Source organism: Prionailurus viverrinus, chromosome C2 (genome assembly GCF_022837055.1).
Source record: "Prionailurus viverrinus isolate Anna chromosome C2, UM_Priviv_1.0, whole genome shotgun sequence".
NCBI classification, from domain to species: Eukaryota; Metazoa; Chordata; class Mammalia; order Carnivora; family Felidae; genus Prionailurus; species Prionailurus viverrinus.
In genome coordinates this window covers 54,612,103-54,636,656 of record NC_062569.1, presented here as the reverse complement: position 1 = coordinate 54,636,656, position 24,554 = coordinate 54,612,103, and the positions used below count along the sequence as shown (strand labels likewise).

Sequence of the window (24,554 nt, the reverse complement as noted above, 5' to 3'; positions counted from 1 at the left end):
AGCTGAAGTTCAAAAGTTAATCACTAATGCAGATGTTAATCATAGGGGACACTGGGTTGGGGGTCAGGAAGAGTATATAGGATCTTTCTGTACTTCCTGCTCACATTTTCTGTAAATCTAAAACTGCTCTAAAAGAGTCTAAAGTTTTGTAAAGTAAAAAACAGAATAGGTTATGTAACAAAATGCTGTTTTTGTAAATGAGAAATGCATGCATAGAAAACAACAAAACACATTTTACAAAAGTAGATACAAAGTGAAGACACTCATTCAATACATTAGAGTGGTGGTCTTTGTGGGCAGTGATAATGGAAGTGCAGTATTGTGAAAAAAATGAAATTAACAAACTCAGAGAGGGACATTGCATGGACCAATGATGATAGTATGCCATGAACTGAGTATGATCAAATGTGTCCTATGAACTTGAAATCTAAATTAAAAAAAAAAAAAAAAGGTAGTGGTTCTCAACTTGAGCAGGGAGGTAGAGTTTAGAGAGATTTTATTTTTTTATTTTGGGAGGGGGTGCGAGCAGGAAAGAGGAGGAGAGGGAGAGAGAGAGACAGCAGGCTCCACACTCAGCGTGGAGCCCAATCTGGGGCTCAATCCCACGACCTGGGATCATGACCTGAGCCTAAATCAAGATGTGGAGACTCAATCAACTGAGACACCCAGGCGCCCCTAGAGAAATTTTAAAAGAACACACATGCCTCAGTCCCATTTCAGACCCAACTGCATCAGAGGCTCCAGACTTGGAGCCCAAGTATGTGCATTTTGCAAAAGTTCCTATATTAGCCAGGACACTTTTAGTTACAAAACCCCAACTCAAATATGTATAATGAATATAGGGGCTGTATTGGCTCATGTGGCTTGGAAGTCTGGGGAGTAGTGTAGCTTCAGGCACAGATGAATCCAGGAGCTCAAGCTATCCAATCACGCTCTCTCCCACTGCTGTCTGTTTCCAGCTCGATCTCCCCTATTGTGACAGGTTCTCTTTCCCTGTGGTAGGGAAGGTTTTTACTGACATTTATAGTCATGTGGAGGGAGGAAGGGGATGGAGTAAAATGGAACACTGTAACTGACAATGCCTCAAGGGCCACAGGAAGTGAAGTAGGAGTTCCCCAATAGAAGGGATAGGTGATTATCATATCTCCCCAGGAATATAATTCAGAATAACTCAAACATTCCCTTGTAGGATGACATGGATCTTCCTGAATAAAAAAAAAAAAAAAAAATATTTTCCAGGTTCCCCATCCTGGTCTCTTGCTCACTTGGGCTCGGCTGCCATGTTCAGTCTAGTTTTGAACATGCCATCATATTCAGTCACACCTTCCCCTGTCCCAGAAAGACAAAAGCATTTAGTCAAATTTGCTATGTGTCTGGCTTACAGCTCTCCTGGATAAGCTTAGAATAAAAAATATTTAGTGCAACTATGTGTTCAGCAATATAGATGATGAGTCTAAGAAGGAAAAAGACTGGATAAGTTATCATATCCAAGGTCACAGCAAGCAAAAGTGACAGTCTGAATTTAAGCTCAGATTTTATATCTCCAAACCTCATGCTCTGTCCAAAGTGCAACACTGAACAGGTAGTATTAATAATAAAAATGAGGAACACGGCTGGCTCAGTTGGAAGAGCATGTGACTCTTGATCTTGGTGTCATGAGTTCAAGCCCCACATTGGGTGTAGATATTACTTAAATAAATAAATAAATGTTAAATAATAATTATTCTCATTACAATAAAAATTGCTACTATTTATTGAGTTTTTGCTATGTTCCAGGCAGTGTTTTATAAACATTATCTCACTAACTCTCATAACAGGCTATGAAGAAGGTATCATCCCCATTTTATAGATGGAATTGTATAGCTCAGAGAAGAACTGAGCTCAGAGAAGTAATAATCCTGATTACATAGCTATTAAGTGTAGAGCCAGGACCCAAAACCAAATACATTCAAAAAAAGGTTTATTTCAGAAGAACAAAAACTTAATAGATTAGCCAATAAATAACATCAAGCCTACTTCCAGGGGAAAAATAAAGTATCTAATTTTTGAAGATCATAACTAATTAGTTAAAGTTGACTTACTCGTTTGAAAACATAGACCTTAAAATATAATCATTCAAACATAATAGAAGCTTTATTTCTCTCTAACGACATGGTTCAGAGGGGTGTTCCAGCTTGGAAGGGTTCAGCTCCATGAACTACAGGTCATTCAGGGACTTGGCAGAACAGAGTTTCTGCCATCCTAAACGTGTGGCTTCTAAGGTCACTCTGCTTGTCACCATCCTGGCCCATGAGAAGGAGGAAAGGTGCACAATGTCTAGTCCCTTGAAAGCATAGTCCAGAAGGGCACAAATAGCTTCTGATGCATTCCAGTATCAAGAGCTCAGTCACATGAAACACTCCGCAGCAAAGGAGGCTGGACAATGTGGCTTGTGGTTGGACAGGCATGACCTACAGCCATGATAGTTAAGGCTGCTGTGGAAGAAAAAAGAACAAATTTTGGTGGTGGAGCTGTTGGTAGCTGTCTCTGTCACAACAATCTAATAGACTTAGCCATTAACATAGACAGAGACCTATTTATCATAAAACTTATGAAACTTGGGGCACCAGGGTGGCCCAGTTGGTTGAGCGTCCAACTTCGGCACAGGTCATGACCCACAGTTCCTGAGTTTCAGCCCTGTATTGGGCTCTGTGCTGACAACTCACAGCCTGGAGCCTGCTTCGGATTCGGTGTCTGCCTCTCTCTCTGCCACTCCCCCACTCACACTCGCTCGCTCTCTCTCTCTCAAAAATAAATAAACGTTAAAGTTAAAAAAAAAAAAAACCTATGAAACTCAAACTTCTAGGCCTCTCACTAGCATGGCCTCTTCCAAGGCCCTTTTAGGGGCCTGTATTACTTAGCAATTTTTGGATAACAAATTACTCCAAAACTTATCAGCTTAAAACAATAACCTTATTATCTCACACAATTCCTGAGAGTCTGAAATCTGGGAGCTGCTTCTCTGAGTGGCTCTGGCTCAGAATATTAAGCTGTCAGCCAAAAATGGAGTTATTTAAAGGCTTGACCAGGGCTGGAGGATCCACTTCTGAAATGGTAATCACATAGCTGTGGGCTGGAGGCTTCAGTTTGTCACTGCATGGTCTAATCCACAGGGTTGTCTGATGGTTCTCAAGACATGGAAGCTGAGTTCCCCCAGAGTGAATGATCTGGGAGAGAGGGGTAAAAGTCATAATGCCCTTTATAACCTAGCCTCCAAACTGACATCAATGCTACCTAATTCTGTTGGTCTCACAGACCAACCTCAATGCAATATGAGAGAGGAGGTACACCAGGGCGTGAATACCAGAAGAGGGGGATAAGAAGGGGAAATCTTCATATATGAGGCTGTGTATCAATAGGCTCTAGCAATACGTTCACATGTTTTTTGTAGTATTGGCAAAAGATTTTTTTATGCTCTTTTTTTTTTAATGTTTATTTATTTTTGAGAGATAGGGAGAGAGAGAAAGAGAGCAAGCAGGGGAGGGGCAGAGAAGGAGGAGGACAGAGGATTCAGTGTGCCCCGCACTGACAGGAGAGAGCCCAATGTAGGGCTTGAACTCATGAACCATGAGATCATGACCTGAGCTGAAGTCGGATGCTTAACTGACTGAGCCACCCAGGCACCCCTGTTATTTTTCTTAATGAGTTCTCCGTAGTTGTATAAGCTTATGGCACAAAACATGAATCATTTTTTTATACAACCTTGCTTGACAATTATTTAAAATTGTTAAAGTTATTTTAGAACATGGTGAATTTATTCCACAAACCAAAACTGTAATAACTAAATTCTGAAGGAATGAAGTACTTTTGCAAGAGTGTTTGTTTTCATTGTTGTTAATATTATATAGTTTGTACACTGCTGATTTGTTATCAATGCCACACAAGAAGTTAGGATATCTGGATGTCAATCCAGATTCTACCTCTAACAAACTGAGTGATCTCCCTTCATATGATGCAGCCTGCTCTCTGAACTGGCTTTGTCTCTACAATAAGCAGTTGCATTAACTAGTGTGTACAGGTGCTTCTAGCCAGGTCTTTAAATTTTTTTTTTTCAACGTTTATTTATTTTTGGGACAGAGAGAGACAGAGCATGAACGGGGGAGGGTCAGAGAGAGAGGGAGACACAGAATCGGAAACAGGCTCCAGGCTCTGAGCCATCAGCCCAGAGCCTGACGCGGGGCTCGAACTCACTGACCGCGAGATCGTGACCTGGCTGAAGTCGGACGCTTAACCGACTGCGCCACCCAGGCGCCCCATTTTTTTTTTTAATTTTTTTTTCAACGTTTATTTATTTTTGGGACAGAGAGAGACAGAGCATGAACGGGGGAGGGTCAGAGAGAGAGGGAGACACAGAATCGGAAACAGGCTCCAGGCTCTGAGCCATCTAGCCAGGTCTTTAAAAGTATGTCTCTCTATGCTACAAATTTCTCATCCATAGAATGGGAGTAACAGTATCTACTTCACAGAGGTATAGTGATGATCAAATGAGGTAGCCTACATAAACTATCCCAAATATGCCTAGCAAGCAGTGCATATTCAGTATATATTAGCCATTCTTATTATTTTATGCCTGAAAACTAACCAACCTCAGGAAGCCTATTTTGAATAATTTTATAGTATCGGAGTAATTCATAATCTCAGTTTTCATCTCAGATGATTGTGTAAATTTTTATAAGTGAGTGAAAGTTAATAGGAAGTAATATCAAGGTTGCAGAACAATGGGGAACTCTCATACATTTATTGATGAGAGTATAAGCTGGTATAATGACTTTGGTAAAACATTTAATAATATATCCACTTAAGCTAAACTTATACATATCTTATGGCCCAGCAAATCCTCTCCTGTCTAAACTCAACATATATTAGTGCCATGTCCACTAAAATTTATACATGAGAATATGCATCATAGCTTTATTGATAATATTCAAACTTGAAACAACCCAAATGTCTTTCAGCAATAGAATGGAAAAGTAAAGCATATTCATACAATGGAATGAAAATAACAATGAAAAGAACAAATCTCACCAATATGATATTGAGCAAAAGAAACCAAATATGTAAAAATCCATCTTCATGATCCCATTATATGGAGTACAAAATCAGGCAAGCAAAACTGTGGTAATGGAGGTCAAAAGAATGATTATCTTTGAAAAAATATTGATTGGAAGAGAGGGTAAGGGAGCCTTCTGGGGTGCTGGAAATGTTCTACATATTGATCTGAGTAGTGGTTTCACGAGGTGTGTACGTGTGTAAAAAACCAGTCAAGCTTTAGATTTAAGATTTGTACATCTCATTGTAAGTTGTACCTCAATGAAATATTTTTTAAGTTGGTAATGGTATAAAGAAATCCATTGCTGATATCATTGTGGGAGAAGATATAGGCTTATGCAATTTTGTTTCATTTTAGCTAAATTTTTGACAATTATGGTTCTAGGTAATAATTAATGAACAATTAATTATTACTCTCCTATCATATACTACCTTATTAATTGTGTCAATTTTTCACTCATTTCACAAATATTTAAGTGCCAGATGCTCTGCTAGGTGATGGGATCATTAACAATGAACAAAATAGACACAGCTCTTGCATCCACAGAACTGGTGTATCAGCAAGACAGAGAAATAAATCAGAAGTTACAACTGTGGAGTGAGAACGGAGTGCACAGGGATACAAACAAGGAGAACATTTCCCCAAAGCCATGCTGGGAAAATGAGAGGGGCTGATTTTCTTGAGTTTTGGAAACCAGCAGTGCTCAAAGACAGGAGTCTTAGAGGTCAGTGGCTGTACTGGGATAGAGACCTGAGGGTGCTGCCCTACTCCTAGAGAGAAGGCAGGCAAGCACCCCAGGGCGATCTAAGGATTGCCTAAGGTGCATGGAAAGAGACCGTTCGCTCTTCTTAAAGTATATCTGCGAGAAGTGGTGTTCGCAGAGATGCCTCTCTGGGGAAAAAGAGCCAGTGGGTGCCATTTCCTTCCCCTGCCTTTCAGCATAGGTGCAAAGACACCTGCTGAAGGCAGCTAACCTGGATACTGGCTGTTTAGCCCATTTACTCCAAATGCCACACCCCTGCACTCTGGCTTGACTGCCATTCTCCATCAAACCTGCATCCATCCCGGTGTGTAAGACCATGCCCTAGAAGACCAGCACAGGCCCTGCCACAGCAGGTCCCTAAAGTTTGGAGTTTTAAAAGTCAGCAGGCCTGGCTGGGTTAGAGCCCAAAGTGCACTGTGCTGCTCCAGACAGGCAAGTAACCCAGAGACAGACAGTGTGAAATCAGCAATCTGAAAACTCCTGGAACACACAAGGAGAAATTATTTGCTCTTTTGGAAGGGATTCCCTGAAAGTAGCAAGCACAGAGACCCCTCTTCAGGGACAAAGAAATTCTGGTACCATTTCTCTCTCCCACCCCTCAGCATAAACTAGCTTCGGTAAACAGCACAGTGCCAACAATGGCTGTCTAACCTGCTTACACCAAGTCCTACCCCCCGCCCCCAAGCTCTGCTGGTACTGCTTTTCTCAGGCAAGTGTTCCTAAGACCCAGAACAGTGGGCCTCTCCCACAGAATACCAGCACAAACCCCTGCACACACCACATCTATCCACCAGAGATTTCTGCAAGGCTTCAGTTCTAGTGGAAGTAGCATCAAGTCTTTCATTTAACTAGGTATGCACACCTCAGACAAAATGCCAGGATGGAGGAATTCAGCCCAAAAGAAAGAGCAAGAAAAGCTCATGGCCAGAGATCTAATCAAAACAGATATAAGTAATATGCCTGGTGAAGAATTTATGGCAAAAATCATAGGGATACTCGTTGGGACTGAGAAAAGCATGGAAAACATCAGAAAGACCCTTACCACAGAGATAAAAGTTAAAAAAAACAAGCCGTCAGAAATGAAAAATACAATAACTGAGATTCAAAACTGACCAGATGTAATGACCACAAGGATGGAAGAAGCAGAGGAATGAATAAATTATATAGAAGAAAGAATAATGGAAAATGATGAAGCTGAACAAAAGAGAGAAAGAAGAATTATGGATCACAAGAATAAACTTAGGGAACTCAGTGACTTCATCAAACATAATAACATTCATATCATAGGAGTCTCAGAAGAAGAGAGAGGAAAGGGGGCAGGTTTATTTGAGGAAATAATAGGTGAAAACTTCTGGGGAAGGAAACAGACATCCAAATCTAGGAGGCACAGAGAACTCCCATCAAAATCAACAAAAGCAAGCCAACACCAAGTCATATTATAGTTAAATTTGCAAAACATAGTGATAAAGGAAAAAGTCCTAAAAGCAGCAAGACAAAAGAAGTCCCTAACTTACAAGGGAATACCCATAAAGCTAGCTGCAGATCTCTCCACAGAAACTTGGCAAGCCAGAAGGGAGTGGCATGATATATTCAATGTGCTGAATGGGAAAAATCTGCAGCCAAGAATACTCTATCCAGCAAAGCTATCTTTCTGAATAGACGGAGAGATAAAGAGTTTTCCAGACAAACAAAAGCAAAAGGAGTTCATGACCACTAAACCAGGCCTGCAAAAAACATTAAAGGGGACAGACTGAGTGGGAAAGAAAGACCAAAAGTGACAAAGACTAGAAAAGAACAGAGAAAATCTCCAGAAAAAAACAACAAAACAAGTCATAAAATGGCACTAAAAACATACCTATCATTAGTTACTCTGAATGTGAGTAGACTAAATGCTCCAATCAAAAGACATAGGGTGTCAGAATGGGTTTTAAAAAAAAAGACATCTAATCTGTTGCCCACAAGAGACTGATTTTAGACCTAAAGACACCTGCAGATTGAAAGTGAGGGGATGGAGAAACATCTGTCATGCAAATGGATGTGAAAAGAAAGCCAGAGCAGCAATACGTGTACCAGACAAAATAGACTTTAAAACAAAGACCATAACGGGGCATCTGGGTAGTTCAGTCAGATGAGCATCCGACTTGATTTCAGCTCAGGTCATGATACCAAGGTCATGGGATCAAGCTCTGGACTGAGCATGGAGACTGTTTGAGATTCTCGTTCTCTCTCTCTCTCACCTGTCTGCCCTTTCCTCCACTTGCACTCTTTCTCTCTAAAATAAACAAATAACTAAATAAATAAATTAAATTAAATTAAATAAAGACTACAAATAAGAGACAAAGAAAGACACTATATAATAATAAAGGAGACAATCCAACAAGAAGATCTAACAGTTGTAAATATTTATGCACCCAACATAGAAGCATCAAAATACATCAAACATAAAGTTACTAACTGATAATATTACAATAATAGTAGGGGGTTTTAACACCCCACTTACAACAATAGATAACATCTGAGCAGAAAATCAACAAGGAAACAATGGCTTTGAGTGACACACTGGGCCAGATGGACTTAACAGATATATTCAGAACATTTCATCCTAAAGCAGCAGAATACACATTCTTTTCAAGTGCACATGGAACATTCTCCAGAATAGATCACATACTAGGTCACAAATCAGGCCTCAAGATTGAGATCATACCATACATCTTTTGTAACCACAAGACTATGAAACTTGAAGTCAACCACAAGAAAAAAAATGGAAACACCACAAATACATGGAGGTTAAACAACATGCTGCTAAAGAATGAAGGGGGGAGGGCACCTGGGTGGCAGAGTTGGTTAAGTGTCTGATTCTTGATTTCAGGTCAGGTCATGATCTCATGGTTCATGGGTTTGAGTGCCACATTGGCTTCCATGCCAATAACGTGGAGCCTCCCTCTCTTTCTCTGCCCTTTCCCTGCTCATGAGGGTGTGCTCTCTCTCTCTCTGTCTCTCTCTTTCAAAATATATAAACTTAAAAAAAAAAAGAATGAATGGGTCAACCAAGAAATTAAAGAAGAAATTTAAAAAATATATGGAATCAAATGAAAATGAAAACAAAGGTCCAAAATCTTTGGGATGCAGCAAAAGCAATCATAAGAGGAAAGTCTACGGCAAGACAGGTCTACTTCAAGAAGCAAGAAAAATCTCGAATAAACAACCTAACCTGACACCTAAAAGAGTTAGAAAAATGACAATGAAGCCTAAAGTCAGCAGAAGGGAAATAATAAAAGTTAGAGCAGAAATAAATGATATGGAAACTAAACTAAGCTAAACTAAACTAAATTTAGTTAAAAAAAAAAAAATAGAACAGATCAAAGAAACCAGGACCTGATTCTTCAAAAACAAAATTGATAAAACTTATAAACTCCTAGCCACACTTATCAAAAAGAAAAAAGAAAAGACCCAAATAAAATCACAAATGGGAGAGGAGAAATAACAACCAACACCACAGAAATACAAACAATTACAAGAGGATATTACGAAAAGTATATGCCAACAAGTTGGACAATCTGGAAGAAATAGATAAATTCCTAGAAACATATAAACTACCAAAACTGAAATAGGAAGAAATAGAAAATTTGAACTGACTGGTAACCAGCCAAAAAATTGAATCAGTAATCAAAAATCTCCCAACAAACAAGGCTAGGGCCATATGGCTTCAGAGGGAAATCCTACCAAACATTTAAAGAAGTTAATACCTATTCTTCTCAAACTGTTCCAAAAAATATAAATGGAAGGAAAACTTCCAGATTCATTCTATGAGACCAGCATTATCCTGATTTCAAAACAAGACAGAGACTCCACTAAAAAAGAGAACAGCAGGCCAATATCCCTGATGAACATAGATGCAAAAATTCTCAACAAAATACTAGCAAATCAAATCTAACAGTGCATTAAAAGAATCATTCACTATGGTCAAGTGAGATTTATTCCTGGGCTGCAAGGGTGGTTCAATATTTGCAAATCAATGTGATATAAATTAATAAAAGAAAGGATAAGAACTATAACGATCCTCTCAATAGATGCAGAGAAAGCTTTTGACAAAATACAACATCCATTCATGATAAAAAAAAAAAAAACAAAGTAAGGAGAAAGGGAACATACCTCAACATCATAAAGGCCATATATGAAAAACCCACAGCTAATATCATCCTCAATGGGAAAAAAATGAGAGCTTTTCCTATGGTGAGGAACAAGACAGGGCTATCCATTCTTACCAGTTATTTAAAATAGCACTAGAAGTCCTAGCCTCAGCAATCAGACAACAAAAAGAAACAAAAGGCATCCAAATTGGCAAGAAAGAAGTCAAACCTTCACTATTTGCAAAAACATGACAATCTATATAGAAAACCCAAAGACTCCACCAAAAAATTGCTACAACTGATACACAAATTCGGGAAAGTCACAGCATACACAATCAACATATAGAAATCTGTTGCATTTCTATACATCAGTAATGAAGCAGCAGAAAGAGAAATCAAGAAATCAGTCCCATTTACAATTGTACCAAAAACCGTAAGATATCTAGGGATATAAACCTAACCAAAGAGATAAAATATCTGATTCTGAAAACTATAAAACACTGATGAGAGAAATTGAAGAGGACACAAAGAAATGGAAAAATATTCCATACTCATGAATTAGAAGGACAAATATTGTTAAAATGTCTATACTAACCAAAGTAATCTACATATTTAATGCAATCCCTATCAAAATACCCCCAGTATTTTTCACAGAGCATAACAAACAATCTTAAAATTTACATGGAACCACAAAAGATCCCTACTAGCCAAAGCAACCTTGAAAAAGAAAAGCAAAGTTGGAGGCATCACAATCCTGGACTTCAAGTTCTATTACAAAGTTGTAGTGGGGGTGCCTGGCTGGCATGCGACTCTTGATCTTGGGATTGTGAGTTCGAGTCCCATGTTGGGTAAACAGATTACTTAATAAAATCTTTAAAAAAGAAAAAAGCAAAGCTATAGTGATTAGGACAGTATGATACTTATACAAAAACAGACACATAGATCAATGGAACAGAATAGAAAACCCAGAATGAACCCACAGCTGTATGGTCAACTAATCTTCGACAAAGCAGGAAAGAATATCCAGTGGAAAAAAGACAGCCTCTTCAACAAATGGTGTTGGGAAAACTGGACAGCAACATGCAGAAGAATGAAACTGGACCACTTCCTTACACCATACACAAAAATAAATTACAAATGGATGAAAGACCTAAACATAAGACAGGAAACCATCAAAATCCTAAAGGAAAACACAGGCAGTAACCTCCTTGCCATCTGTTGTAGCAACTTCTTACTAGATATGTCTCCAGAGGCAAAGGAAACAAAAGCCAAAATAAACTATTGGGACTTCATCAAAATAAAAAGCTTCTGCACAGGGAAGGAAACAATCAACAAAACTATAAGGCAACCTACAGAATGGGAGAAGATATTTGTAAATGATGTATCTGATAAAGGGTTAGTATCCAAAATATATAAAGATCTTATAAACCTGAACACCCCCCCAAAAACAAATAATCCAGTTAAAAAAAATAGGCAGAAGACATGAATAAACATTTTTTCAAAGAAGACATACACATGGCTAACAGACACATGAAAAGATGCTCAACATCAGGGAAATACAAATCAAAAGTACAATGAGATATCACCTCACACCGGTCAGAATGGCTAAAATTAACAACACAGGAAACAACAGGTGTTAGCAAGGATGCAGAGAAAGGGGAACCCTCTTACACTGTTGTTGGGAATGCAAACTGGTGTAGGCACTCTAGAAAACAGTATGGAGGTTCCTCAAAAATTTTAAAATAGAACCAACATATGATCCAGTCATTGCACTACTGGGCATTTCCCCAAAGGACACATAAATATATATTCAAAGGGGTACATGCACTTCAATGTTTAAAGCAGTATTATCTGCAACAGCCAAATTATGGAAACAGCCCAAATGTCCGTCAACTAATGAATGGATAAACAAGATGTGATATTTATACACACACACACATATATATAATATATGATGTATATATATGACATATGTATCATATGTGTGTGTATATATATATATATATATATATATATATATATAAATGGAATTTAGGAAACAAAACAGATGAACATAGGGAGAAAAAAAGAAAGGCAAACCAGGAAACAAACTCCTAACCATAGAGAACAAACTGAGGGTTTCTGGAGGGGAGGTGGGTGTGGATTAAATTGGTGATGCTTATTAAGGAGGGCACTTAATACCCTCCTTGTGTTGTAATGAGCACTGGGTGTTGTATGTAAGTGTTGAATCACTAAATTCCACATCTGAAACTAATATTTCACTGTATGTTAACTAACTAGAGTTTAAATAAAAACTTGGAAAAAAAATCCTAGGCATGTGCTGGGGTGTGAATACATGTCAGCTATCTACTGAACTGAGGCCAGGAGGGGATTTGGAGCTCTAAATACATTTAAATAGACATTCAATTGTTTCTTCTGTTTTTATCTCTACCTTCACATCCATTTTCAGAAATACTAATTCTTTTTTTTTAATGTTTATTTATTTTGAGAGAGAGCACACATGAGCAGGGGAGGGGCAGAGAGAGAGGGAGAGAGAATCCCAAGCAGGATCCATGGTGTCAGTGCAGAGCTGGACACAGGGCTTGAGCTCACAAACCATGAGACCATGACCCAAGTAAGAGTCTGATGCTCAAGCAATTAAGCCATCAAGGTGCTCCCAGAAATATTACAAATTCTTAAAGGTTTGGGATCTTCTCTAGAAAAAGTTAGCTGCTTCTCAGCTTTTCTTTTCATACATTCAGAAACCATTCATGGTTAGATGTAGGGTTGAGGGCTAGGGTGAGGGTGCCTGGAATCCTGCAGTTCAGAGACCTCTCCTGAGAAGTCTCCTTAGACTTCTGCTGGGTGAGAATAGACATGGCTATATACTTTTTAAAAAAGTTACAATTGCATGTCACAAATGTATTATGGGAAAGTAGAATGCACCACCCTGCTATTGGAGAACAAAGCAGAGGCAACAACAACCCAGAAGGGAAAGACTTGCTAAAGAAACTAGTATCTAAGCTGAAATTAGTTCCTTTAGAACAGGGATAGCATGCTGTTCCACAGGCCAAAGAGGGCATGGAATATCTACCTGAGAGAAGTTGAATATGTATGGACATAAAGTATGCTGGAGAGGGAGCAAGGAATGCAATAAATGATACTAAAAAAGCCAACCCATGGAGGACCCTGTGAACCCTGTGAAAGGGGGAAAGATTTTATTATGTGCATAAGAAAAAGACATAACTTGACATATATTCTAGATGCATTACAATGAACATTGTGAAAAATGAACTAGAGGGAGGCAAGATTGGAGGAAGAGAGACAGGTTGGGAGGCCATTACAGTAAATTAGCTGGAGATAATGGTATTTAAAACTAAGGCAGTAGAGATGAATTGAGAGATATTTGGGGAAGTAGAAATAGTGGGACTTGAAGATTGTTTGGCTAAGCAATGAAGAGTGAAAAATGAAGGTTGACACCCGGTTGCTGGCTTAAGTCACCCTGTTGACAATGATGCCATTCACCAGGATAGGGAATATAATAAGGAGTATTATTTTTCTCGTTTTCTAGTTGGAGAGATTTTGAGGAGGAAGCTAATGAGTTCTGTTTTGTCTATCCTGTGTTCAAAGTGCTTGAAGACAGTCAAGTAGAGATATTCAGAGTGCAGTTGGTGCTTAAGAGACATAACTGTCCTGAAGACATAAATTTGGAAGTCAGCATTGTACGGATATTAACTAAAGCCATGAAGTAGAGAAAATCTAAAATCACCCCTAAATAATATGTAGAGTTAAAAGATTGACAGATTCAGTATACAACACAGGGGAATACTCACCTTTAAATGAAAAGCAGAAGAGAAAGAAGGTCCCTCAAAGAATGCTGAGGAGGAACAAAGAAAAAGGAAGAAAACCAGAAGATTGTGTGTACAGAAGCTAAAGGAAGGGAGATTTTTCCAAGAGTGTTAGGTGGGCAACAGGGTCAAATACTGCCAAGAGATTATATCAGGGAAGTCTTGGTGATCTTAACAAGATGAGTAGCAGAGGAGGTAGCTGCCAAATTGCAGTGGTTGAGGACTGAATGGGAGGTGAGGTGGTTACTGTGTCTGATTCTCAAACACCCACTCCCTCTCCAAAATTGGAGAATCCTAATCTTCTGGCTACTGACTAGTGTAGACACATAATAATTATAGTACAGTTAAACCTTGAATTGAGAGTAACTTGTTCTGTGAGTGTTCTGCAAGATGAGCAAACGTTTCTAATAAATTTTAACTTGATAAACAAGCAATGTCTTGCAATATGAGTAGTGCGTGATGCAGGATGTCACATGATCACAATTGAGCCAATGATTCTTCTCTCTCTCTGTCTCTCTCTCTCTCTCTCACTGGAGATTGTGGGTAACTGTCGCCCATGCTCGGATGCTCGGTCTCAGGCTGTGATGTTTAGCAGAAATCGGTGATTTTTCAGAACGTTGGGAGGTGTCCACAACTGGCACTCATGTATTTTCTGTCACTTCAAAGCGTCTGTGGACAGTCCTTTGCTTTTCCATACAAGAGTAAGCTTAGGGATGCTTTGCTTCATTCTAGGTCAGGCTGCCTGCTGATTTAGACCCTTTCATCTGCTGCCTTATTGCCAATTACTTTAAATACAGTATATGAAAAGAGTTTATTAATACTATACTGTAGTCAATATCCGTGTAAGTGTATACAGTGGCCCCCATGCAGGAAAAGATTCCATTGAGTCAATAGATAGCAGTGATTCCATTAGTGATAGTGAAAGTCATCCTACACAGTAACCATCCTCTCTCTTGTCTCCCTCACACCAGCCACAAAGGTTTTCAAAGGTAAGTGCAGGTTAATTTTTTTCTTTATATTTTGTATTTTATTATTTTGTATTATATTACAGTATTGTAATCATTTTTATATGAATATTTTGGGGTTGTGGAATCATCTGAGTTTCCATAATTTCTTATGGGGAAATTCACTTTGATATACAAGTGCTTTGGATTGCAAGCATGTTTCAGAAATGAATTATACTCGCAAACCAAGGTTTTACTGTACTAGTTTTACACAGCACAGTACACACTCACTAGTTTAAGTAGAAAGAGATTTATTCAAGGGTATTGGTTAATTTACAGTATATCTGGGAAGGCCAAGAAACCAAGCTCGGTTGTTGTATGCTCACTGATAACATAGCCATGAGAAAAGCCCAACCACACCATGAAAACTTTCCAACAGAAAAGTTCTTGCTGTCACCACCTGATGCTTGATACCCATGAATCAGGATCTGGTCACTAGAATCTCTACAACAGCTGCAGTAGAAAAAACAAAAGCCTCTACATCTATGCTTGCCAGAACTACGTGGCCTCTGCCTCGTGATGCTCACTTCTGCCTGCCAAGTCTGGCAGGGGTGCATCTGACTGGCAGAAAGCATGAGTAACCCTCGCTATACTTCATGGGAGCCCAAAAAGGCATGCTGCAATGGATAGAAAAGGTGTAGAATGAGACAGTTGGTAATGTTTGCCACTGTCCATCCCTTTGGTTATTCAGCTTCTGTTCATCTTTCTCCCCTTAAAATTGCACACCACAAACATAGATCCCTGAGGTTTTTCCACTGAGCACAGTTGCCTTCCTTGTGTGGTAGAAGCCCTGTCTCCCCTTTAAAATCTACATCAAGCACTCCAGCCAATACATGTAATCCACCTTGCCTTGTTCATGAAGCATGAGGAATCCAAAAAGACCAGGTGTCAGTCTCAACCTCCAGTTCACTGTAACCACTTTTGTGTTTTCCAATGAACTAATTCCTCCCTTGGATAGTAAGACTATTAGACCAGCAAAGTTGAAAGTTGCAGGGATAGAGAGAAAAATTTTGAGAGTGGGTCATTAAGCTTATTAGTGGGAGGTGTCACTCTTACTTCACATCCATTGGTTTCTGACCCTATGTATTGTGGCCATGAAAGATATATATGGAGTGCATCCTGACTGACAGCAATACAGCCTCATGGCTGGTATCTTAATTGGGTCTCCCAAAGGACTGTCTATCTTTCTAAAAGCCCACCTACTTTTGGGTGATGGGATACATGGTAGGACCAGTGAATCTCAAAAGCATTAGCCCAATGCTTTATTTCATTCACCAATAAATAGATTCCCTGGTCAGAAACAATGGTTAATAAGATACCATGACAAAAAAAAAAAAAAAAAAAAAAAGATACCATGACACTGAATTAGGTACTTAATAGGACTATAGATAAGGATGCAGGTAAAATTTTGGCACGCAGGGAAAGTAAACCTGTATTTATAGTTAATATGTGTTTTCACTGAGAGAAATTGCTGCCCTGTCCATGATGGAAAGAGGCCTATGTAGTCAAACTGGCAGTAGGTGGTTGTTTGATATTCCAGGACTGAGGGCTAGATCAGGACCCAGCTGTTGGTCACTGTGGCAGGTATGTTAGGCACTCAGGAATTGTAGTAGCCAAGTCAGCCCCAGGGAGGGGGGGTGGTGTTAATATTGAACCTAGGAATAATCTCCTTCCTTGCCATTATCAAGACTTTAAAAGCTTATTGAACAAACACTTAGATGCCTGGGAAAAGGCCAGTTTGGGAACATTGAGAGTATCCTCCGTAGTAGTCCTTGACAAGCATCCATGGGACACAGTTATTCTCGTAGTCTGGACACAATCTAAAGATGTCCATCTATGCATTTCTTTCCCCATATCTCCTTGTTACAGCCTTTCAATCTGTTTTTTTTCTATGACCTGACTTAGTTTTTCCCATGAGCCAGTATAGATCCACACCTCAGGGTGTCTCCTTCCGGACAAAATAGACCGTGATACATTCCTTCCAAAACTTGCATGAGTGCATCTGAAAACCTTGATGATGATTTCTTTTCCCCCATGAAGAAGAGGCAAAGTCACCTGCTAAAAGTGAGGGAAGAAGGGCATCTGGGTGGCTCAGTCAGGTTAAGCATCCAACTTCAGCTCAGTTCATGATCTCATGGTTCGTGGGTTCGAGCCCTGAGTCAGGTTTTGTGCTGACAAGTCAGAGCCTGGAGCCTGCTTAGGAGTCTGTGTGTGTGTGTCTCTCTTTGCCCCTACCCTGCTCACACTCTCTTTCTCTCAAAAATAAATAAACATTTAAAAAATTTTTTAAGAGTTTCAGTTTAAAAAAAAAGTAAGGGAAGAATGTGACAGAGTCAAAGATGTGAGAAATTCAAAAGTTTTAAAATACCCACACATGAGAGAGAGATGATTTGGAAAAATGATTTGGGGACAGTTTTGAAGATGTCAAATTACACGGTTATGAGATTTTTCTCCAAGAGCAAAGTCACTGCAATGGATAAAATATAGCATGTTACTGCAGTCTCAAGACTATTCTTTCCCCTATGTTTAAAAATAATTTCTAGTTCACAAAATTAATTTACTGGTAATTCTAGCTAAAGTGGGGTTATTATTTAGATATTTTATTTGTTAATAGCATCTTTTGTCCAAGATATAAGAGGAATATATAAAAAATAAGTATTATTTGGAATAATCATCTTTTAAAATCTGTAAAATCAACTGATAACAATCATTGCCTTTGGAAAGGGGAATTAGGTGGCTGAAAGATAAGAGTAGAGGGAGATTTACTTTCCTTTCACTCTATATCCCTTGTAGCTTTTGAATTTTATATCTATTCATAAAAAATACCTATACAATCTCTTGTCCAGCCTCACTTGATAAAAGTATGTTTCTCTGAGAGTTCAGGTCTGTGCATCTGTGGCCTTCTGCCTGTTAGGTCTACTCTATACCGAAGGGCACGTGGAGATGATTTTCTAAGCTATTTCTCAACATCAGCTACCCAGAAGGACATTTTCCAAAATCTGTGTGATGAGTATGTGAATTATTTATTTTTCCCTGTATTTTGTAAACTTTCTATAATGCACATAGTCAGGGAAAGAACTCATAAATATTTGTCATGTATCTACTCATTCACTTGTCCATGTATTCAATTCTTAGCAACGTGTGTGTGTGTTTTCTTAAAACCCTTATGTGATGTGTTCTAGGAAATATAGAGCTACAAAGAGAAAGCCTCTAGTTAGTCACCTCAATCTTTTTTAATGGGGCATAGTATAAATAAGGAGTATAAATACCTTCCAGGTATTTACAGACAGATATGTAGGAAAGTCCTCAATAGAACAGGATGATCTAAAAGCTCTGTGTAACAAACATTGTGTTATGGAAGTGTAGAAGAAACAATTCATCCTGGGCGTATCAGGAAAAGTTTCACAGGGAAAGAAAAAAACAAAACCCAACACATATTTGAGCTATGTTTTGAACAATGATTAGAATTTTGGAGAAGAAAAAGACATGGAAAATGCATTTCAGGTTGAGGAAACAGCTTGAGCAAAGGCATAAAAACATGAATATGTGTGGCAAATTTGCAAAAATGGTCACCATCTAGTGAGATAAGAATGCAGTGTGCATGGAAATACTTATGGGAGCAGAATGTCAAAAGGAACAGACAAGTCATGCTGCCTGAGACATGTCATACAAGATGCTGAAAATTTGTGAAAAGGAAGGAACAAGTCTCACTCATGTTTTAGGAGGAATTATATTTAGGCAGTGTGATAACATAAAAATCATAGGCTTTAAAAGTTAAGCAGACGTAAATTTGAATCTTATCTTGTACTCACTAGCAGTGTCATCTGGGACAAGTCACCTAACTTCTTTGTTCTCAATTTCATCCTGTCAGATGAAAGCTGACAAATGAAAAGCCCTCAACACTTGCATGGCACACAGGAGAGGTTAAATAAATTATAGGTATTTATTTTTATGGCAATGTGGATGGTCTATCAGCAAGGTAGGATATTGAATATATGGGCTAGTCTAGGGACTGAAATGGAATCTAGGGAAGGTGATGAGGGCCCTAAGTTAACAACGACTATAGGAACAGAAATGGTAGAACATAAGACATCAACATCTAGTGGACAGAGGCCAATGATCCTACAATGTATAAGACAGACATCAAAAACAATTATCTGGCCCAAAGATCAGTAGTGCCAATGATGAAGAAACCCTATATTAATGGAAAGAAATCTAAAAAGTTGAATGAACTTTTGTCAAAAAATTAAAAAAAATTTTTTTAATTACATTTATTTATTTTTGAGAGACAGAGCACAAGTTGGGGAGGGGCAGAGAGAGAAGGAGACACCGAATCTGAAGCAGTCTCCAGGCTCCAAGCCATCAGCCCAGAACCTCATGTGGGGCTCCAACCCACAAACTGTGAGATCATGACCTGAGCCGAAGTCAGATGCTCAACTGACTGAGCCACCCAGGCGCCCCTTTCATCAACATTTTTAAAAATTGGGGCACTTGGGGGCTTAGTCGGTTAAGCATCTGACTCCAGCTCAGGTCATGATCTCATGGTTTGTGAGTTGGAGCCCCACATTGGGCTCACTGCTGTCAGTACAGAGCCCACTTTGGATCCTCTGTCGCCCTTGCTCTCTGCCCTTCCCCTGTGCTCTCTTTCTCTCTCAAAAATAAATATTTAAAAAAAATTTTTTAATTATACACTATTTAAACATATTTAAAATATAATAAATATCCACATACTTACTACTAAAATTTAAGACATATTCATAACATGGTTTATCCACATCAAGGAGAAAGAGACAAAGCCATGAGTCTAGATCATTCTTTTTTTTTTTTTTTTTTTAATTTTTTTTTCAACGTTTATTTATTTTTGGGACAGAGAGAGACAGAGCATGAACGGGGGAGGGGCAGAGAGAGAGGGAGACACAGAATCGGAAACAGGAGTCTAGATCATTCTTGAGAAACACTCTAGCCCTCTATAACTAAGAATGAGTTGTATCTGATGAAAGAGTACTTAATAATCTTCAGGTAAGTAAAGGTCCTTTGTTCCTCCTTCACAGAGCTTTAAAATGGAAAGTTTCTGAAAGGAATAATTTATTACGTTAAGAGTAACAGTTTTCTCTTTGGCTCATTAAGCAATTTAACGAATATCATTAAGATAGCATAATATCTAGAAAAGAAAGAAAAATTGGCAGTATGCTATGAAGAAAACTTTCAACAAATGAAGCATGACATTTCATGGGGACTTTGCTTAAATGGGATCCGACAGAAGAACACAATCTAGTCTTACAAGACCCTCATAGCTCCATCAAAATGTGACGTTTGGGAAGGATTCAGTCTTAGCACAAGCATGCCCCCAAGTCTGTATATTCACTACACATGTGATCTCCTCCTTAAAGTGCCACAAACATAAATGATAAAAATTAAGTAACTCCTTCAGGCTTTTAGTGAACATTAACACTTGTGAGATAAGTACAGAAATACAGACAAGGGAGGTCAGACAGGCTCAAATACCAGCAAAGGAACTGGTGCCATAGTCAGGCCAATTCAAATTCACACCACAGCAAATTTATAAGAACTACAGCAAATTCACAAGAGTCACTCTTGGGCAGGTAATACTACAAATATAAAATCTGCACATGCCAAGGACCCATTGCGCAACTATTAAATTAGAGTACTTACCCTTCTATAGGTAGGCTCCCTTCTTTGATCCATGACTACCTACCCACTCAGATCTTATATTTACATGTGTATATAGGATATGCATTTTTAATCCAAAAGAATCCAGCTGCCTTAAGCAGAATTTGTGTGGATTATTGTATGTCTGTGGTTTAACATGCTCATGTAAAGCTCTAAAGCTATACTGTTCAATACATGCTGCATGTGTTTACGGAGCACATAAACCAAGATTAGTCTAAATTGAGATATGCTATGAATGTAAAAAACACATGGAACTTTGAAGACTCACTGAAAAAAAAGGAAAAGATCTCATAAATTTTATTACATTATTACACATTAAAATTACACTATTTTGGATATCTTGGGCTGAATAAATTATATTATTAAAATCAATCTTACCTTTTTCTTTTTACTTTTTAAATGTAGCTCCTAGAAAACTTAAAATTCATATGTGGCTTGCATTATATTTCCATTAGACAATGCTAACCTACAACTTACATTATGCATCTAGCCATTTTTAGGATCAGATAGATTCTAATTCAGACACACTGCTAATATAATATACATGGCATGGAACCAAACATTCAGCCATCAGTTTTCAAAGAAATATCTTTTTTTTTTTTTTTCAACGTTTATTTATTTTTGGGACAGAGAGAGACAGAGCATGAACAGGGGAGGGGCAGAGAGAGAGGGAGACACAGAATCAGAAACAGGCTCCAGGCTCTGAGCCATCAGCCCAGAGCCCGACGTGGGGCTCGAACTCACGGACCGCGAGATCGTGACCTGGCTGAAGTCGGACGCTTAACCGACTGCGCCACCCAGGCACCCCGGAAATATCTTTTTTTTAATGTTTATTTATTTCTGAGAGACAGAGAGAGACAGAGTGCAAGTAAGGGAGGGGCAGAGAGAGAGGGAGACACAGAATCCAAAGCAGTCTCCAGGCTCTGAACTGTCAGCAGAGAGCCTGATGTGGGGCTCGAACTCATGGACTGCAAGATCATGACCTGAGCTGAAGTCGGACGCTTTAACTGACTGAGCCACCCAGGTGCCCCTCCAGAGAAATATCTTTAGACTGTACACTCAACAAGTGGCATTGTGTTAGATTACACTGTGCTAGAATAGGAGTTGTCCTACTCATGATGGAGGTTTTATCCAGGAAGGAGTAGTTGTAGTCTTATTTTCTTGAAATGGAAACTGATGGAATCAATTATAAAAGGTATTATTTCTGGGGTGCCTGGGTGGTTCAGTTGGTTAGGCGTCCAACTCATAATTTCGACTCAGGTCATGATCTCACAGTTGGTGGGATGGAGCAACCCCCCCCCCCCCCGACTGGCACCCACCCCTCCCCCACTTGTGTTCTCTCTCTCCCTCTCTGTCTCTCAAAATCAACAAATAAACATTTAAAAATTAAATAAATAAAAGGTATTACTTCTGAGTATGTACATATACATGATCCCGGGGAACAGAAGGAATGATTCTAAGAATTCTTAAGGCAAAAGTCATACTTGATTAGACATTTTTTGTAGGTAAATAATTAAGTGTAGAAAAAGGACTCTATAATATCTATTTTCTCAAAATTCATTGTGACCAAATTCCATGTTGAGAGATATTAGTAAATGGATGGGAAAATAGTATGTCAGAAAAGCATTTCAGTCAAGGATGGACATATTCATTAGTTATCACTACATAACAATATTATTGTAAGTTTAGTGGCTTAAAACAGCATACATTTATTATCTTTGTTTTGTGAGTTAAGTTTTGGAGTACCGCTGAACTGGATTCTCTGTAAGATGCAATTAAGGTGGTGGCTAGGCCTGGATTTTCACCTGAGATTCAACTGGGAAGGGATCTGTTTCTATACCCATGGTTGTTGGCAGCATCTAATTTCTTCAGGATGCCAGTCAGAGATCCTCAATTTCTTGCTGGCTGTTGGCTGGAGGCTGCCATCAGTTCCTTGCTTTATGGTCCTCTCATTAGGGAAGCTCACAACATGGCAGCTTGCAAAAAAGCCTTCCAGCAAGACCGATGTTACAACCTCAGTAGGTGATCACATCCATGGGGCACCTGGGTGTCTCAGTCAGTTAAGCGACCAACTCTTGATTTCAGCTCAGGCCACAATCTCATGGTTTGTGGGATGAAGCCCCATGTAGGGCTGTATGCTGACAGCAAGGAGCCTGCTTGGGATTCTCTCTCTCCTTCTCTCTCTGCCCCTCCCCTGGGCACGTGCCCCTCCCCTGCCCCTCATGTGAACACATGCACATGCTCTCTTTCAAAAACAAATAAAATAAAAACTTAAAAACAAATGAAGTAATCACATCCATGTGAGCAAGTACACCCCGTCACCTTTACTGTGTTCTACTCATTAGAAGCAAGTCATAGATCCACCCACACTCAAGGGAAGGGGATTTCACAGGACATGAATACCAGGAGGTAGAGATCATGGGGCCTCCTTAGAGTCTGCCCTATGTAATAGGGAACTGGCTTAGGGATAAAAACTAGGGAGAGGTACCACAGTGGTGCCCAAAGGAACTATAAGGACCATTTTAGTTATATGTTTCAAATGATCTGGAAGAGAAGAAAAATAAAAGAATTTCCTAGTCTTCCAAAGAAAATAATTTTCTAGAGATGTCATGACATTGGGAACAAGTAAAGAAAGACTGGTAATTGGAAATCACAAGCAGCAACAGTAGCAACGTCATTGGCAAGCTTTATGTGGACTTACATCTGAGAACAAAGACACAGAAGCAACAACTAAAACAGTCTTGGGGCGCCTGGGTGGCTCAGTCAGTTACGTGTCCAAGTTCAGCTAAGGTCATAATCTCAGAGCTCGTGGTTTTGAGCCCCACAATGGCTTTGAGCTGACAGCTCAGAGCCTGGAGCCTGCTTTGGATTCTGTGTCTCCCTCTCTCTCTGCTCCTCCCTTGCTTGTGCTCTATCTCTCTCTTTCAAAAATAAAAATATATTAAAAAAAAAAATAACTAGAACAGTGTTGGTGGAATCTAAGAGTAAGACAAGGTACTTCCCTTCAGGAAGTTCTGGTAATGTTGCCCCGAGAGGTTAGCAACAGTGGAGGAAAACATTCTGGTCAGCACCATAGCAAGAGAGATGTGGGTGCGTGGTGAAGCTTCTCAGAGATTCAAAAAAACTTTTCAGTAAAAGGCCAGACAAGATAGACAGACTCTGTGACTGCTTTGAAAGAGACAGGGGCGTGCCTGGGTGGCTCAGTTGGTTAAACGTCTGACTTTGGCTCAGGTCATGATCTCATGGTTTATGAGTTTGGGCCTGCATCAGGCTCTGTGCTGATAGCTCAGAGCCTGGAGCCTGCTTCAGATTCTGTCTCCATGTATCTCTGCTCCTCCTTTGCTCGCTCTCTGTCTCTCTGTCTCTCTCTCAAAAAATAAATAAATAAATAAATAAATAAACATTAAAAAAAATTCTTTTAAGAGACAGAAAGATAAAAAGACAATCTGTATTCAACTCAACAATACAGGGGTATTTGACTTGTACAAAACTGACTAGGCCATAGTATATGGCTATCAAAGCTCAGGAAAGATAACTAATTGATTAATTTCTTTACTGATTCAGTTGATTATAGATGCACTTTAAACAAAACTCTCTTGGGGCGCCTGGGTGGCGCAGTCGGTTAAGCGTCCGACTTCAGCCAGGTCACGATCTCACGGTCCGGGATTTCGAGCCCTGCGTCAGGCTCTGGGCTGATGGCTCAGAGCCTGGAGCCTGTTTCCGATTCTGTGTCTCCCTCTCTCTCTGCTCCTCCCCCGTTCATGCTCTGTCTCTCTCTGTCCCAAAAATAAATAAATGTTGAAAAAAAAAATGTAAACAAAACTCTCATAAATTAAACTCTGTTGTGTTTTGATATCTACCCTCATTTGTTTCCAACAAATATTTATTGAGCAGTTATCATGCTAGGAAATGCTATAGGTACTTTGAATAAAATGTGACAAAAAACAGGTGAGGTCTCTGCTCTCATGGAGTTTATAATAGTGGAAAAGATGGACACTGAATGAATAATTACACAAATAACCATATAGTTATTACTGGTGACTGTTATAA

At 39.2% G+C, this 24,554-nt stretch overlaps 1 long non-coding RNA gene across 3 annotated transcripts in view; it reads right to left on the bottom strand.

Annotated features, from left to right (window-relative positions):
- Positions 1-24,554, bottom strand: part of LOC125175375 (uncharacterized) — a 73,062-nt gene that overhangs the window by 25,747 nt on the left and 22,761 nt on the right. The window lies entirely within an intron of this gene.